At 31.7% G+C, this 16,005-nt stretch overlaps 1 long non-coding RNA gene across 2 annotated transcripts; it reads left to right on the top strand.

Moving 5' to 3' along the window:
• Window positions 1-4,244: 4,244 nt before the first annotated feature.
• On the top strand, window positions 4,245-15,688 carry LOC145041909 (uncharacterized). 2 transcript variants are annotated; one of them, XR_013680485.1, is made up of 3 exons: window positions 4,245-4,464; window positions 9,169-9,319; window positions 11,525-15,688. It is a non-coding gene; the product is annotated as an uncharacterized LOC145041909 (long non-coding RNA). The 2 variants fall into 2 exon arrangements; XR_013680484.1 differs by lacking the exon at window positions 4,245-4,464 and adding an exon at window positions 8,222-9,046.
• The last annotated feature ends 317 nt before the right edge of the window (window positions 15,689-16,005 follow it).

Here is a 16,005-nt window from a genome sequence, read left to right as displayed (position 1 = left end):
AAACATAGAAATCCTTCCAGAAATCCACACCAATAGTAAAATAATAAGGTTAGGTCTCCTATTGGTGTAAAATAAGATAAAATCATATCGAATTTCAAAAGACAAATGTTAGATTCTAAAGATAAAGTTGAAGAATTATAACTAGTAACTAAAAAGGAAATATAGTTGTCCCAATAAAAAGGAAAAGGGGCAATCCCTGATTAAGAAACCGGTCACCCCTAATAATGTTACCCTAAGGTCTGAATTTCGGGATGAAATTCGTAAAATAGGGGGAGAATGTGACAATTGAGAAATTTTTATTATCGACCGTCATTAAAGATTATCATCGACAAATGATGATAATAGAGTTTTTCATATTTCAGGAAAATATGATCAATTAGATTATAATAATAATAATAATAATAATAATAATAATAATAATAATAATAATAATAATAATAATAATAATAGGGTCAAAATGAGTGACAAAAAAGTTACACCACTTTTATTAATGGTCAGTGTACTTGGAAAGTACACAACAAAGTGGTCTCTAGGATATAAACTCTATAAAAATCTGACTCCGATTGGAGGAGTTATAATTTTATAAAAAGTAAAAATCAACCGCGTTAATAATGATATTAACGTCAAAATGGAAAAAGAAATCGGTTGAGTTTTTGCTAACATCACTAAAAGGAAAATCATAGTACTCCGAGAGATAAAAACTTTAAAAGGTCAAAACGGAGTTTATATGAAGAAGATACAATTTTTAGAAAAATATAAAATACGGGTTAAAAATAAAAGTTACAATTTGACAATGCAACCTTAAGGAAAGTTATAATAGCTACACAAATATAAAAAGAGGGTAAGAAACAAGATTCACATAAGGAAGAAATGAATTTTTATAAAATATTGGCGCACGCCAAGTGCACTCCACGCTCGAAGTGCACGTCTGACACCTAGATTCTTTGAGATCAAAGAGATGTGGACCATCAGAAGTGTGACACATGGCAAAATCTGGATGGAGCCAAGATTCAAGTGCACGTCGCACGTGAAGTGCACTGCACGCACAAACACAATAAATAGAGGTGCTCACTTTATGATTTCTTCACACCCAAAACCCTTTCTCTTTATCTATCGAGCTATTTCGGAAGTCCTCCCAATGGTGTGAAGTTTCAGGTACAGTAGCATGGATACTTCAGATTACACTACTAGGGTGAGTTCACGACCTCATTTTACTATTTTAAACTTTCTACGAGGGGAATACATTCTTATGAAACTACTTTATCAAAATATATTTATATCCATAAATATCAATATAAAGCATGAAACCTTAGGATAATGTAGCTATAGATACCATACCTAGCTGTAAGCTATGATATTATGCCTAAGAGTTGTGATGTCCAATACGGGGTGATGCAAAGGAGAAGTGAGTTGCTGCAAGTTTGGAAGGTTAAGTCATTATGCTGGCGAGTGCAGCTACGATGGGAGGGTGTGTTTTGAGTGTAAGGAAGAAGGGCATGCCATGAAGTACTACCCAAAGAAGTAAGAAGTTGCAAGGCATAATGTACTGTCAAAGCCAAAGACAAGGGCATACCACATGATCCTTGATGAAGCAACAATAGGTCGAGAATAAAGATCTTCTTATCCAGAGTTCGGATCAGGAGTAGTCATCTAGATAATAGTATGTAGCCTAATGTAATAGGCATGTTGTATGAATAAAGATTGTAATCTTTTCAGAAGCCATAAAACCCTTGGATATTGTTAAACTCTTTAATTATGTTTTCGACATAATGGATTGGCTAATTGGATAAAAGTACATGGAGAACGTTAACCCCATACCACTAGAACAACTTCTCGTATAGCCTTGCGGATAGGACACTACATGAGAATGAATTTTTATGAATACTTTGGAAGTAGGACTGTAGCTGAAGTAACAATCAAAAATAGGAAGAGCAGAAGTTGTCATAAAGAAGACGACATTTCTGTAGAGTCTAGGAATAATTTATGTATGTACTTGTTTGAACACATTAGTATGTGTTAAAGTTACTATGTGATTTTTAGTTATAGTGACTTAGAAAACTACGAGACAATTTTTGGGACAAGTATGATTAGGTGTGAAAGGTAATAAAGGCCTATACCAAGGTTGTAGAACTCGTTACTTGATACTTGCTCAGCCGACTGTCGAGTAGCAAGTACTTGGATTCGATAATTCATGTAGAAATATTTTTAGGAAAATTATATATGTCAAAATCATAAGTTAAAATCATGATTTAATTGAAATATATAACAAAATTAGATACATGTGAATACATAAAAACTGAAATACACATAATTCTCTCTCTTCATGAATAATTACTGAAAATTTAAGACATATATATATATATATATATATATATATATATATATATCTATATAGAGCACTAATTACATGTGTGTGTTAAATAATGAATCCTTAAGTGTATTATACATATTAATCTTGAAATTCTTGATTTTTTTTTCTCTTTTTATGACAATTTTGACCCTTTAACCAAGTTTGACCAGTTGGTTGAGTTTGACTTTATTGATAGAGTAGGCCCAAGTAAGACCAAGTTATACTGAGTAGACCCGAGTTAGAGAGATGTTGACCGAGCTTGACCGATTTGGCTTAATCCGAGTTTTTTAACCGAGTTCATATAACTCGCCTCGGTGAGGGCCGATTCTGAGTACTCGACCGAGTAGGCCGAGTTTCGCAACACTGGCCTATACCATCCGAATCACAAGACTCGCACTTGGACCAGTAAGAGTCGCAAGGTTACTAAGACACTAGTGGTTGAGTTGTTTTGATAATGACTAAAAGAATGCTATTACGACCATGGTGGTCACTACAAATCGAGTATGATTAGGGTAAATCCGTAAAGTAAGAAACTCGGTTCTAAGAACCATGTATGACATAGTATTTAACTTTAGTCAAAGATGGAAGAAGGAGATTATCGAAATAATCAACAGACATATTGTAGTCGTCGTGAAGGCCAGGTAGTAAGTAGCTAGGGATTGCTATCTACTATAATATGCATAAAACACATTAGAACATGAACATATGTACCTTTTGCGTCAGGTGTTACATTTGTAGAGATAGCTAGAACACCACTAGTAATTAAGGAATTAGAGGTTTTGACACTCGTTTGGATGACTTATAAACAACTTAGGATGAGAAAGCAGCTAACATGATCATTATTCAGCGTCGTTTTGTTGAGGATTCCAGGACGTAATAATCCTAAGGGAGAGATAACTGTAACGCTCGTAAGATAGGGTTAGACGATTAGATTATAATAGTAATAATTATCATAATTATCTCCTCGAATAGGATAATTATTCATTATACGCATGACATGCTACATAAATATCTATATAATGCATGCATGTTATTTGAACAAATATTATAAGTATATAATATGTGTAGAAAATCTTATTACAAAATTTATTGTTGAAACAATACAATAACATTTTTTTAAATAAAAGATTATTCAAGATAAATAATCATAAAATCTCAAATTATATGTTATAATATGTATTTAGTCTAAATACATTCAATGATGAACTCACGTACTGATACGATATTCTTGTATTACACCTGTATTTTTCGACTAGTAATAACCAAATATATTTTATGACATTGACCATCTATTAATAAAATTAGGTAGGTCATAAAATAATACTACCTCTGTCCCAAATTGATAGTCTACTTTTGACTTTTGAAGTTTTTTTTCTTCAACTTTGACCTTAAATATTTTTATATTTGATAGATAATATTTGATGCAAAATATATGAATGGATTGTATTTTAAATGTTTTTTCATTGTCATAAGTTTTATCAAGTAATATATAACATAATTAAAATATTTAAGGTCAAGTTGAAGAGAAAAGACATCAAAAATCAAAAGTGGACTATCAATTTGGGACGGATAGATTATATATTATATATGATAAAGTTTTATTATAAAGGGTATAACGATTTTATTTGAAAATAGTTAAGGGACCATTAGTGTAATATGAAGGGTATATTGTGTTAAAAAGGAAATAAATGAAGGACCATAATTGTAACTATAGAATTGGATAAGAAGGAATTAAATTATTTGGATAAGAACCAATTAAATAATTTGTATAAGAACAAATTCAATGATTTTGATAAGAACGAATTAATGGCTAAGTAAACTAAGTGATTAATAAATCTTATACTATAAATAGGGGCTCAAGTCTCTTTATTTCGTCACACATTTCTCTTTCAAATCTCTCTGTCTCGAGATCTCAGTCATTGTGAATTGGGTTCTTGTTCTCGAGTGTCGTTAGTTAAACGTAGAAACATTAGAGCGTTGGAGAATCGTTTCTTAGAAAAACTCTAAGCGCCGAGGTTACGCTCGCAATCTTTTGGATTTCGTTAGTCAAGTTGATACACGTTTGATGTGTTTGTTCGTAAATTGATCTACTTTGTTGAATCAAGAGTAAACAGGTAAATGTATAGTTACTTTCAAACTTACATATAAATATAAGTATCCAACATGCTTGAATGCTATGTGCACCGTTTAGCCGTGTTTAAATTATCTACGACATATGATATGATTATTACTTGATTTTGTGGAATGTGTATCATACCTAAAAGATGATTAGGGTAGTGAAGGATTGTATGAAATAATAGACAAGATGTTGTGTAGGATAATAAATGAAAGGTTGTATTAGAGTTATGTGAAATAATAAATGAGAAGTTGTGATAGAGTTGTGCGAAATAATAAATGAGAGGCTTTGATGGGTTAGTAAAAGGTTTCATGAAAGAATTGTACTATCATAATGTTGTTCCTAATCAAAAGTACTATGGTACTCCTGTGCCTAATCAAAAGTATTATCGTACTGTCGTGCCTAATTAAAAGTACTACTCTACTGATGTACTTACCGCAAATATTTTCATACTGGGGTGCCTAGACATTCAGGGAAATATAGTTGACCGCTGACAAAGATCCTTAATGAAAGATCTATCGAGATCATTATTTTAGGATTAGAATGTGAGGACAATAGGAAATAGGTAACCGAGTTATTTGAATGTTGAAGAAATATATAATTAATGATTATAATATTATGGGTTAAAAACCGTATGTACTCACTAAGTTTCTTAACCCGATCCACTTAATTTATACGCATCACAGGTAGCTGTATAAACATATATGGACAATGATGTATGTATTTGCTGAGTGATTCAAGAAGATGTAGACTCTTAGTATATTGAGATATTATAAGTATGTGTTTATGCATATGTTTTTTATATTAATTATGATATTCTAAGTTTTTAATAATCAATGAAAAACATTTATTTTGGAAATATTTAAATGGGATGAATTTCGTGTTTGCGAATGAAAACTGTGATTTTAAATAAGCATAAAAAGGTATTTTATATCCATAAAAATTGGGGATGTCACATGTCGTGACCCATTCATGGTCACGTTGTGACAACCAAAAACCCGCATCCACGAAAAAAAAACCATGTCACGACGAGACGGTGCAAACCTTACGATGTACCCCACTTCAAAATGTAAAAATACTTGAAAGTTAGTACCTTTAAGATTCAAATGTTACATTTATATTACTTATTTGGATGTATCATGTTTTTGAAATCATTAATAAGAGTAATATTTATATTTATCAAAATATGATAATACTATTATAATATATAATATCCTCCTTAATAAATGAAAGTTTTTTTGTCACATGTCAAGTTCTCATGAGTTTTGATACTTGTCATTTTATGGTATTTTTCAAATAAATATTATTCACTTATCAATTTTTGATTTGTTTCAATTTTTAAAATTAAAGTCGTATACTTATATATGTAAAGTATTAAATATCATATATATGATATTAAATTGCAATAAATACATTTCTTCATTTAAATCTTATTTAAAGTTGTACATTAAAAATATGACAAAACTGCAAAAATGGTCCCTGTGGTATGCATTTTTTTGGGGTTTTAGTCCAAACCACGACTTTTTTGGATTGGTGGTCCTTTTGAGCTAGTTTCGTTGCGTTTTTAGTCCCTGTGAATAGTGAAATGACTGTAATACCCTTGGGGTATTTATTTTCCATTTTTAAATTCATTTTTTCTAATTTAATAATTATTTATTCATTTTAATTATTAAAAAAATAAGAGGGCCCACCTGTCTCTCTCTCTCTCTCTCTCTAAACTCCACCCCCTCATCCTTCTTCATTTACGACCAAGAATCCTATCGCCTTCATAGCCAAATCACTTCAAAAATCCCTAAATCACATTCATATCGGGTTGAAGATCGTGACCTCGATCAAAATTCCTAAATCACATTCAAAAAATCCCTAAATCACATTCATATAAAAAAATCCCTAAATCACATTCATTGCTTCAGTAATCCCACCGTTAAAAATGGTGGCCTCGATCAAAAGTGTGTAAGTAATCACCATAGGTTTACAGTTATCCTCAAGTTGGCTGAATCGATTTGATTCAACTTACAAAACCCGCTGAAGTAGACCCAATTTTCAGATCGATCACTTCCAGCATTCACTTAATCTAAATCTCTATCAATGGAAGATGCTTTGGGGGGTACCGAAGGGGCTTTTTAGACATTGAAGATGGCAGCAGTAGAGGAGGCTGAAGACCACAATGAAGATGGCAGCGGTAGAGGAGGGTCGATGTTGTTTGTGTTGGGGTAGTGGGAGCATATGGAACCTCCGTGAGCAAAATCGTCATCATTGAACCACCACATAACACCCACGACGACTTCCTCTCCTTCCTTCTCCGACGACATTCTTTGCAAAAACCCTAATGCAGCCTCCCATATAGGGTTATCTCTGAGAACGTAATCCACCTGAGGCGGTGGGTGGATGTTAAGTAATTGGAGTAGATAGAGAGGAGGAAAGAGACGATGGTGGATTTCAGATTCAAACACACATATATCGATTTGAAAATGAAAACATACACATACAAATCGATTTTTGAGCATTGTGTTTATACTTGAGCACTGTGTGTTCTTGAGCACTTGTTCTTAGCAATGTGTGTTTAGATTTAAAAACCAAAAAAATCTGGAGAGATTGAGAATAGGTGTGTGTGAGTGTATTACCATGTGGAGAGAGAGAGAGAGAGAGAGAGAGAGGGGGGGGGAGGGAGGTGGGTCATGTGTTATTTTTTAATTGTTAAAATGAATAAATAAATAATAAATTTAAAAAAAATGAAAGAAAAATGAAAAATAAATACCCAAGGGTATTATAGTCATTTCAATTTTCAGAGGGACTATTTTCACATACAAACCACTCCAAAATGACCATGAATCAAAAAAACTCGAGGTTTGGACTAAAACCCAAAAAATTTGCATACCACAGGGACCATTTTTGCAATTTTGTCTAAAAATATTTTATATTTACACTTTAATTTAATATTTTTTTTAAATCAACCCGTATATTATACGGATTTCACACCTAATATGATATATAACATAACTTTAGATAAAACTTAAAAGAATAATATAGAAAATGAAAATTAATTTATTAATTATTAAAATAGTCGGGAAATTTTGATGCGGTGTGATTTGGTTAGGTATATCACCATATCGTCGTGCATAATTGCATATCAACTTTTAGGCGACAGTATCCGACCCCGGCCTTTTGATAAAGAATGGACCTTTTGATTATTGACTGAAGTGAAAAAAATGAATATATCCTTCTTTAATTTCTTTTAGTTATTTTTTCATTATTTATTTAATATTTATATTTTTATCAAAATAATAATGATCCTACCATCCTAACCTACCAAATTTGTTAGTGTCAAGTTTGTGATCGAATGTGAAACAAGGATATGTGAAGATGGAACCGGATACCAAAACTTCCTCGTTTTTCTTGTTTGTATAGCGATGTTGTGTTTTACCGGATGATGGTGGTGATGGGTAAATGAGCACTTATTAATTCAATTTTGCAGGTTTCTTGTTTTTGTTTTTGATTTTCGTCTTTATGTTAGTTAAAGATTTTTTATGGGAGAATCTTATACTTGGGTTTTCATTGTTTAAATTTCCATTAGATTATTGTTATGGATGGTAGTTATCGAGAGAAGATGACAATCGCCAGAGAAAAAGACTAACCACAATTAAATGATCGCTTAATACTTTCATATAGAAAAGAGGGTATCAGGTGGGCTTAACTTTGTTTTTTTTAGAAATTGTTTAATAAACAATAATAAATAAAGTAAAAAAGTATACATAAGGGCAATATAGTAATTTTTTTCTTGTAGGGACTAACACCTTAACAAAACCAAACCTTTATGGACGGTAAGAGTTAAAAAGAAGAATTAGGGACTAATCATGCAGATTTCCTCAAAACATAGGGACCATTCATGTAATTTACTATTTTATAAATAAAGATCCAGTGGTGGTTAGCAGCAAGATCTTCATCATCCTTCTTTGCTTGTGCATCAGCTATCAGGTAAAGTTGTCATGTACAAAGACTGGCATATATCAATGAGACACAGACTTTCCCAATCCTTGAAGTTAAGGCTGGTGCAAAGGCTATTGTTTATGTTTATGACACATTCGGGGGTTGTAGAAGTGTAATTAATATTATTTGCTGTCGAGCAATTAACTCTGGATAGGCATGTAAAGATTGGCTTTTGAGTTTCTCTTTTTACATTCCTATCGTTGCTCCAACAACACATCGGTAAAGCAAACTCCTCCAACCACGGAACCCCGAATCCCGTAGCTCCTTAGCACCATCCATAACTTCAAAGATTTTCGGAATCTTTATGACGTTAGTGATATCTGCCAGTCTTTGTAGTCGACAACTTTCTTTGATTCAGTAGCTTTGTTCGCCATGTGAGGTAGCTTGTGAAGAGTGATGATTTGTACGTACCCCTCCATAACGTCAAGAAAAAGGCAGAACTCAGGGCTTATGCACATAAATAGATTGGAATTAGAGTACCAAACTTCGATCAACGTCTTTTTTAATCAAGTCATACAATGATAGTGATTTTGTTGACAGATCAAAGGTTGTTATTTGTGAACCTGTGATCAAGACTTGCCTAACGATCTCAGGTTTTACACCCACAATTTTTTCTGTGTTCTTGAAAGAAAATTTGATTTTATCGGAATAGTAGACGACAATTAAATTTCTGTGTTCTCTCTTGTAATTTGATCAAGGACGTTTTCTTTCACAGCAATCGACGTGATCGAAGACCCTCATATGTGGTTACAAGCAAAACACCTCCGTGGTTACAAGCAAAACACCTCCGACATTAAGGGTGTCGAACGGGTAAAATTTTCGGGTTTCGGGTATTGAGGTTTGAGGTCATGTCGGATAATTATCAGGTATACCCAAATTTGTTTTATTTTTTTATTATTATTTTAATTTAAAGATTTTCAAGTGTGCTTGAAGAATTCTGGTGATGCTAAATAACAAATAATGATACCAAACAAAATAATTTCACGTACCTATCCTAAGATATTTGTTTTTTTACCCAAAAAAAATGATATATAATAATAGGGAATATGAATTATCAAGGTAATTAACTTTTCGGTATATTCACATCTGGGTAACTATCTTTTTTTTGTACATATGTAGGTAACAAACTTTTTGGGAGTGTTCACATATGACCATTATGACCTGCTATAGCAGGTTAAATCCTAAATGTGAACGCTTTCAACAAGTTTGTTACCTAGATGTGTACAAAAAAATAGTTACCCAAATATGAACAAAACGAAAAGTAAAAATTAAATTACATGAATGGTCCCTGTAGTTTGGGGGAATTTGTGGTTTTGATCTCTAAGTTATTTTTTTAAACTTAAATGGTTCATATTGTTTATTTTTGTTGCGCGTTTGGTCCCCATATTACCTAAAAATACTATTGTGTCCTTATTAATTTATTTTTTTAATTAATTTTTTTTATCTATGTTTATTTTTTACATATTTATAAAAATTAATATACCACACATATTTGTATCTTATCGGATGATCCCTACTATCTATTTTTTAATTAATTTAATTTTTTAACTCGGATGGCCCCTACTATTTAATTTTGTTACGAACTTGGTCCCTGTCTTACCTAAAAAGACTATTGTGCCCTTATTAATTTTTTTAATTAATTTTCTTGTTTGTGTACTTATGCTTTATATGTTTAAGAAAAATTAGTAGACCTCACATATCTGTATCTCCTCACCATCCCATCTTTCATCATTCTCAACTTCTATTTATTTTTCATCTTTAGTGATATTGACGTCTTCATCATCACTTCTTTTTTCGGTCCTTCAACTCCGTCGAAACAACACTACAACCCACTAAATATGAACAGACAGTAGGTTATGGTGTTGGTTCTCCAGAGTTGAAGTACCAAAAAAAAAGGAGGGTGAAGACGTTGATGTTACTAAATATGGAAAAGAAATAGAAGATGGGGAGGATCAGAGATGAAATGGTGAATGGTAAGACTCAAATTAAATTTCTCAAATGTGGTTTCAGATTTACGGTGATAAGATACATATATTTGGGGTATATTAATTTTTTTATAAAAAATAAATACATAAATAAGAAAATTAATTTAAAAAATTAATAAGGGAAAAATAGTATTTTTAGATAAGACAAAGACCAAACGCGTAACAAAAATAAACAGTAAGGATCATCCAAGTTAAAAAAAAATAATTCAAAATAAACAGTAGAGATCATCCGATGAGATACAAATATGTGTGGTCTATTAATTTTTTTAAATATGTATAAAATAAACACATAGATAAGAAAATTAATTAAAAAAATAAATTAATAAGGGCACAATAGTATTTTTAGGTAAGACGGGGACCAAACGCGCAACAAAAATAAATAGTAGGGACCATTTAAGTTAAAAAAATAAATTAGGGACAAAAACCACAAATTCCCCCAAACCATAGGGACCATTCATGTAATTTAATTTTTAATTTTCATTTTGTTCATATTTGGGTAACTATTTTTTTGTACACATCTAGGTAACAAACTTATTGAAAGAGTTCACATCTAGGATTTCACCTGCTATAGCAGGTCATAATGGTCATATGTGAACACTTCCAAAAAGTTTGTTACCTACATATGTACAAAAAAAAGATAGTTACCCAGATGTGAACATACCGAAAAGTTAATTACCTTGATAAGTCATATTCCCATAATAATAACATCAATAATATCATCATGATTGAACAAACAACGTACATAAGTCCTAACCCAACTAAACAATAAAAATCTAAACACAACCCAACCGAACAATAAAAGTCTAAACATAACGAAATATTAAAATTTATAAGTCATAACCCAATTGAAAACATAACCAAGTTTCAAATCACATTCAAATGATTCTTAGTTTCACAAAAGTATTCATCAATCTTGCATCTTTACGTTGTCACATTCATTTACATATCCAATCCGAGCTCTAATTAGATATACCAACTTCTCACAATCCTATACAAATAGTATAAGCATTAAAAAGACAAAACGTAACATGTCAAAATATTAAAAAATATTAAAGATAAACAACTACCTTTATCAATTTCTTGTAGGTTTTCCCAATCTTGTTCAAAATCGATGTTGTCACTTATATCACCCCGAAGCCAATCTTGGGTACAAATTATACTTTCAACAATCTTAGGAGTCAAAGAACTCCTATACGGATCCAAAACCCTCCCGCTAGTGCTAAAAACAGATTCCGAAGCCACAGTCGAGATAGGAATGGCAAACAAATATTTAGCCATCAATGATAGAATTGGGAATCTTGGACAATTCACTTTCCACCAATCTAAAATGTTAAACATTGACGAATCTTCTTCAACACTTTCTTTCAAATACTTTTTCTAACTTACCAATTGATTCAACTATGTTTGTTTTCATCTTTTCTCTTAGCTTATTTCTCAATGGTGGTTTTGGTGTCGTAGCATTCGGATTTTGGCGTTTTCCTAAAATCGACGATGAATTACTAGACTCGGTTGTACTAGAAGTAGTACTTGGAGAATGAATTCTAATGTAATCATTATATAATTCATACATAGAATCCATAATATATTTCTTTTTCTCCTCCATCTTTTCTTTTCCATAACGATCCTCAAGTAGTATAACCAAATACTTTACTTTGTTCCTCGGGTCAAGAATCAAAACAAAGTAGAGCAATAAATTCATTTTTTCTACATCGCCAAAATACTTATCAAACTTTACTCTCATTGCCAATGCAATATCACAAAGGCTAGCATCGGAAATAACATCATCCAAGAGTGTACGGATGGAATAAATATCTTCAATGCATGTGTTTGATGTTACGTATAGTGTCCCGGAAATCCTTTCAGTAACATCACAAAATGGTTTTTAAAAATGACACAAATGCCTAACATGTTGTCAATCACTTGGTGAAGGAATCGATAAACCCGCCTTTTCAATGTCAGAACGAAACTCATATTCCTCTAGATCATATCTCTCAAAAGTTTTTTCATAAGCTTGGGCAATATTCAACATAAGATAAATTGAGTTCCATCTTGTTGGAACATCTCTTACCAAGTGTTTCGTTGTACCCGGATTAACAAGCTTGGCAAATTTGGTGAATTTGCCAATTCTTGAAGGTGATTGCCTAATCCACTTTATCGCCCATCTAATTATCTCAACCGGCTTATCAACCTTTTTAATACCATCTTGCACCACCAAGTTTAAAATGTGGGCAACACATCTCATGTGTGTCCATTTCCCATTTAAGAGACACTTATTGGAATTTTGAAAGATTTTTAAAAAAAAACTCAATTGCCGCGTCATTAGCACTTGCGTTGTTAACGGAAATTGTGAAAACATTTTTTATTCCCCAATCTATTAAGCATTTCTCAACCACTAATCCAATATCAACCCCACGGTGACTCTCTTGAGGACAAAAACTCAACACTTTTTTTTTTTCAATTTCTATTCATTGTCTACAAAGTGGGCGGTGAGACACATATAACTTGATTGTTGTGTAGAAGTCCAAGTATTGGTGGTCAAACAAATCCTACCAACGTTTTTTTTTAATAAAAGTTCGAAGTTTTTCTTTTTCTTCTTGAAACAATTGGTAGGTATCGGTTGTACTTGTACTTCTACATGGAATTTTAAACATTGGTTGAGTAAGACTATTGTAATGTTTAAAGTCCACACCTTCCACAAAACTAAATGGAAGTTCATCAACTACTAACATGTGTGCTAAAGCCATCCTACTAACATGAAACAAATTAAGTATGAAAAAGAACATGCATGAAACAAATTGGTATTCCATTCCAACTAAGGTTGTAAATATTGTAAATTTATAAGCATTTTTCTGTTATAAGGGTATTTTTGTCTACATAAAAATTGGTATTCCATTCCAACTAAAAAAATTGGTATTCCATTCCAACTAAGTATGAAAAAGAACATGCCTGAAAAATATTAATACAACCATATTAATCAACAGCAATTGTGCTCTGTTTCTTTTGTATTTCACTTGATTTTCAAGTTTGCAACATAGTTTTCAATCAAGTTAATACAGTCAAATTAATACAGCCATATTAAAGATCCACATACAATATGCATATATAATACAACTATATTAATACAGCCATATTAATACCATTAAAGAAACTTCTGTTTGAGGGTTTATCGAAACTAAAGAAACTAAATATAGCCATATTAATATTGTTGATCATGCAATCATATTAAAGAAACTAAATAAGTCTTTGAGGGTTTATCGAACCTTTTGTTTTCAAGATCGAACCTTCTTTTGATCGATCAAGTTGGAGTTGAATGTCATGAGGAGACTGAGATAAGACACCAAAGGATTTTTTTTTTACGTCTTTGGGCTTGCGTCAATAATGGAGTCGAATGTCGATCGATCGATCAACACAGTAGAAATCGTTCTTTGAGGGTTTAACGTCTTTGGGTTTGCGTCACGGTCGATCATAAGACACTGAAGGGTTTTTTATTTGAAGTGTGCATAAGTTTAACCTGATCGTATATGTAATGTAATGTAATGTATATTGGCTATTAATTAAAAAACGAATTCGGGTATTCAGGTATACCCGAAAATTAATATTCATATCTATTACCCGACCTATATTATTATCGGGTTAACCTATTACCCGAATGTTCATACCCGTTACCCGCTCTACCCGACCCATTCTACCCGAATTTGAAACGGATCAAGTGGGTAGAACGGGTTTCGGTTTTTTTCGACATGCCTATCCTACACCACCACCTCTGTTACATGAGGGTGAGAACGTTTGGGTAAGCTAGAGTAGTTTCAAAAGCACCATTAATTACTTTCTTTCACAAAACGCTTGACCTGAAGAACTAATTATATCTGAAACTGTGGCAGTGTATTCCCATAAAATAACTGCACTGCCAAAAATACTTCAGGTTCTTTCAAACCCATACATCGTATGATGTTTGATTGCAATTTCAGGAGAGAGAGAGAGAGAGAGAGAGAGAGAGAGAGAGAGAGAGAGAGAGAGAGAGAGAGAGAGAGATTTTATATAGTATTATATAATTATAAAATATTAAAAATAAATGGAGAAAAGATAAAAAAAAAAAATATGTATCAAAGTTATTTAGTCATTTGGGTTTGGAGAGCGAATAGTGACCCAATTCAGTATGAAAATTAGGGATTAAAGGACTATATCCATAAATTTTTGCTAAACAAACCTTTTAACATTGTTTACACAAAATATACTTTGTAAGCAAACATAAATTGAAATTGAGTATTTAGTCCAGCATTAATGTCTTGAGTACTTTTTACTTATTATTGATCGGCAAATGGATATACAATATGTTTTAAAAATATTTTAAAAAGTTTTACTAAAATAGAAAAATAAACAAATAAATAAATAACTTATAGTGAAGCCTTAAAAAAAGTGAAGCCTTAAAAAATGTTGCAAAAGTCTAAAGAAAGTAACTTTGTAAAAAAAATAATAAATAAATAAATAAAACTAAGAACTATATTTAGGGTAGAATTGTGAAATAAATATAAAGACCATAAATTCGTAACAATTTAAATCAAATATGTAACAAAATTTAAAATCTATACAAAAATATAAATTTTGATAGTGACCCGCGGAAAAAACAAAAGCATATAGCTCACTAATCCGGGAGAGAATTGAAAGAGCTACTTTCCCGGTATGTGACGGGTATTTTTCATGGCTAAAAACAGTCTCACTATAGGTATTGGGTTTTGTTTGGAGAGCCAAAAAAAATATAATTCCCTCAGCTAGAGCACTTCAAAACAGGGGGTGGTAATGGCTTCGACTCTTTGTGGTTCTTGTCAAAGATCGGAAGAAACTGGAGGTCATATTCTTGTAGAATGTCCAGTTGCAAAGGAAGTATTATCTACAATTTTAAATTGGTGTAATATCCCTGTGACTGATTTCCAAACGGTCCAAAACATCATTGATTTCGCTATCAAATGGAGGAACTGTCCCAAAAGGTGAAAAACTCTAATTACGATTTTATTTGGGGTTTTCTGGTGTTTATGGAGAGCCAGAATCAATAGAATCTTCAACAACATTGAAACTGAACCGGTAAAAATAATTTCTATTGTAAAGACCCAAACTTTTGTTTGGATGAAACATAGAGGAGGTAGTAATAAGTTAGAGTGGAGACTATGAAATACAAACACCCTCCTTTGTAATTAAAACAATGTATCCTATCCAGCCTCTGGCTGGCTTTGTTCATTTATAAATAAATTAAGTTGTCGGTTAAAAAAAATATAGTTCACTACTTTTATTTGGCAACATAAAAATAATTCAATATTTTCTTTTCATAAATAATTTAAACGTTGTATAAAATAAAATATATTGAAAGATAAAAATTGATAGAAAATACACAACCAAATAAATTTTCTAATTTTCTTAAACACAAAATGAAAATTCAAAATTTGTAATCAAACACATTTTCTAAATTTTTCAGTAAAAACTGAAAATAAAAACTACGATTCACCTTTTAACCTTTCAAGAAAACCAAATTTAATTTTCTGCAACAAAACACAATTTAAGTTTTTTGTGAGTTT

Source organism: Lactuca saligna, chromosome 4 (genome assembly GCF_052625555.1).
Source record: "Lactuca saligna cultivar CGN05327 chromosome 4, ASM5262555v1, whole genome shotgun sequence".
In the NCBI taxonomy this organism is placed as follows: domain Eukaryota; kingdom Viridiplantae; phylum Streptophyta; class Magnoliopsida; order Asterales; family Asteraceae; genus Lactuca; species Lactuca saligna.
Note: the sequence above shows the minus strand (reverse complement) of the source record. Positions and strands in the feature narration are given on the sequence as shown.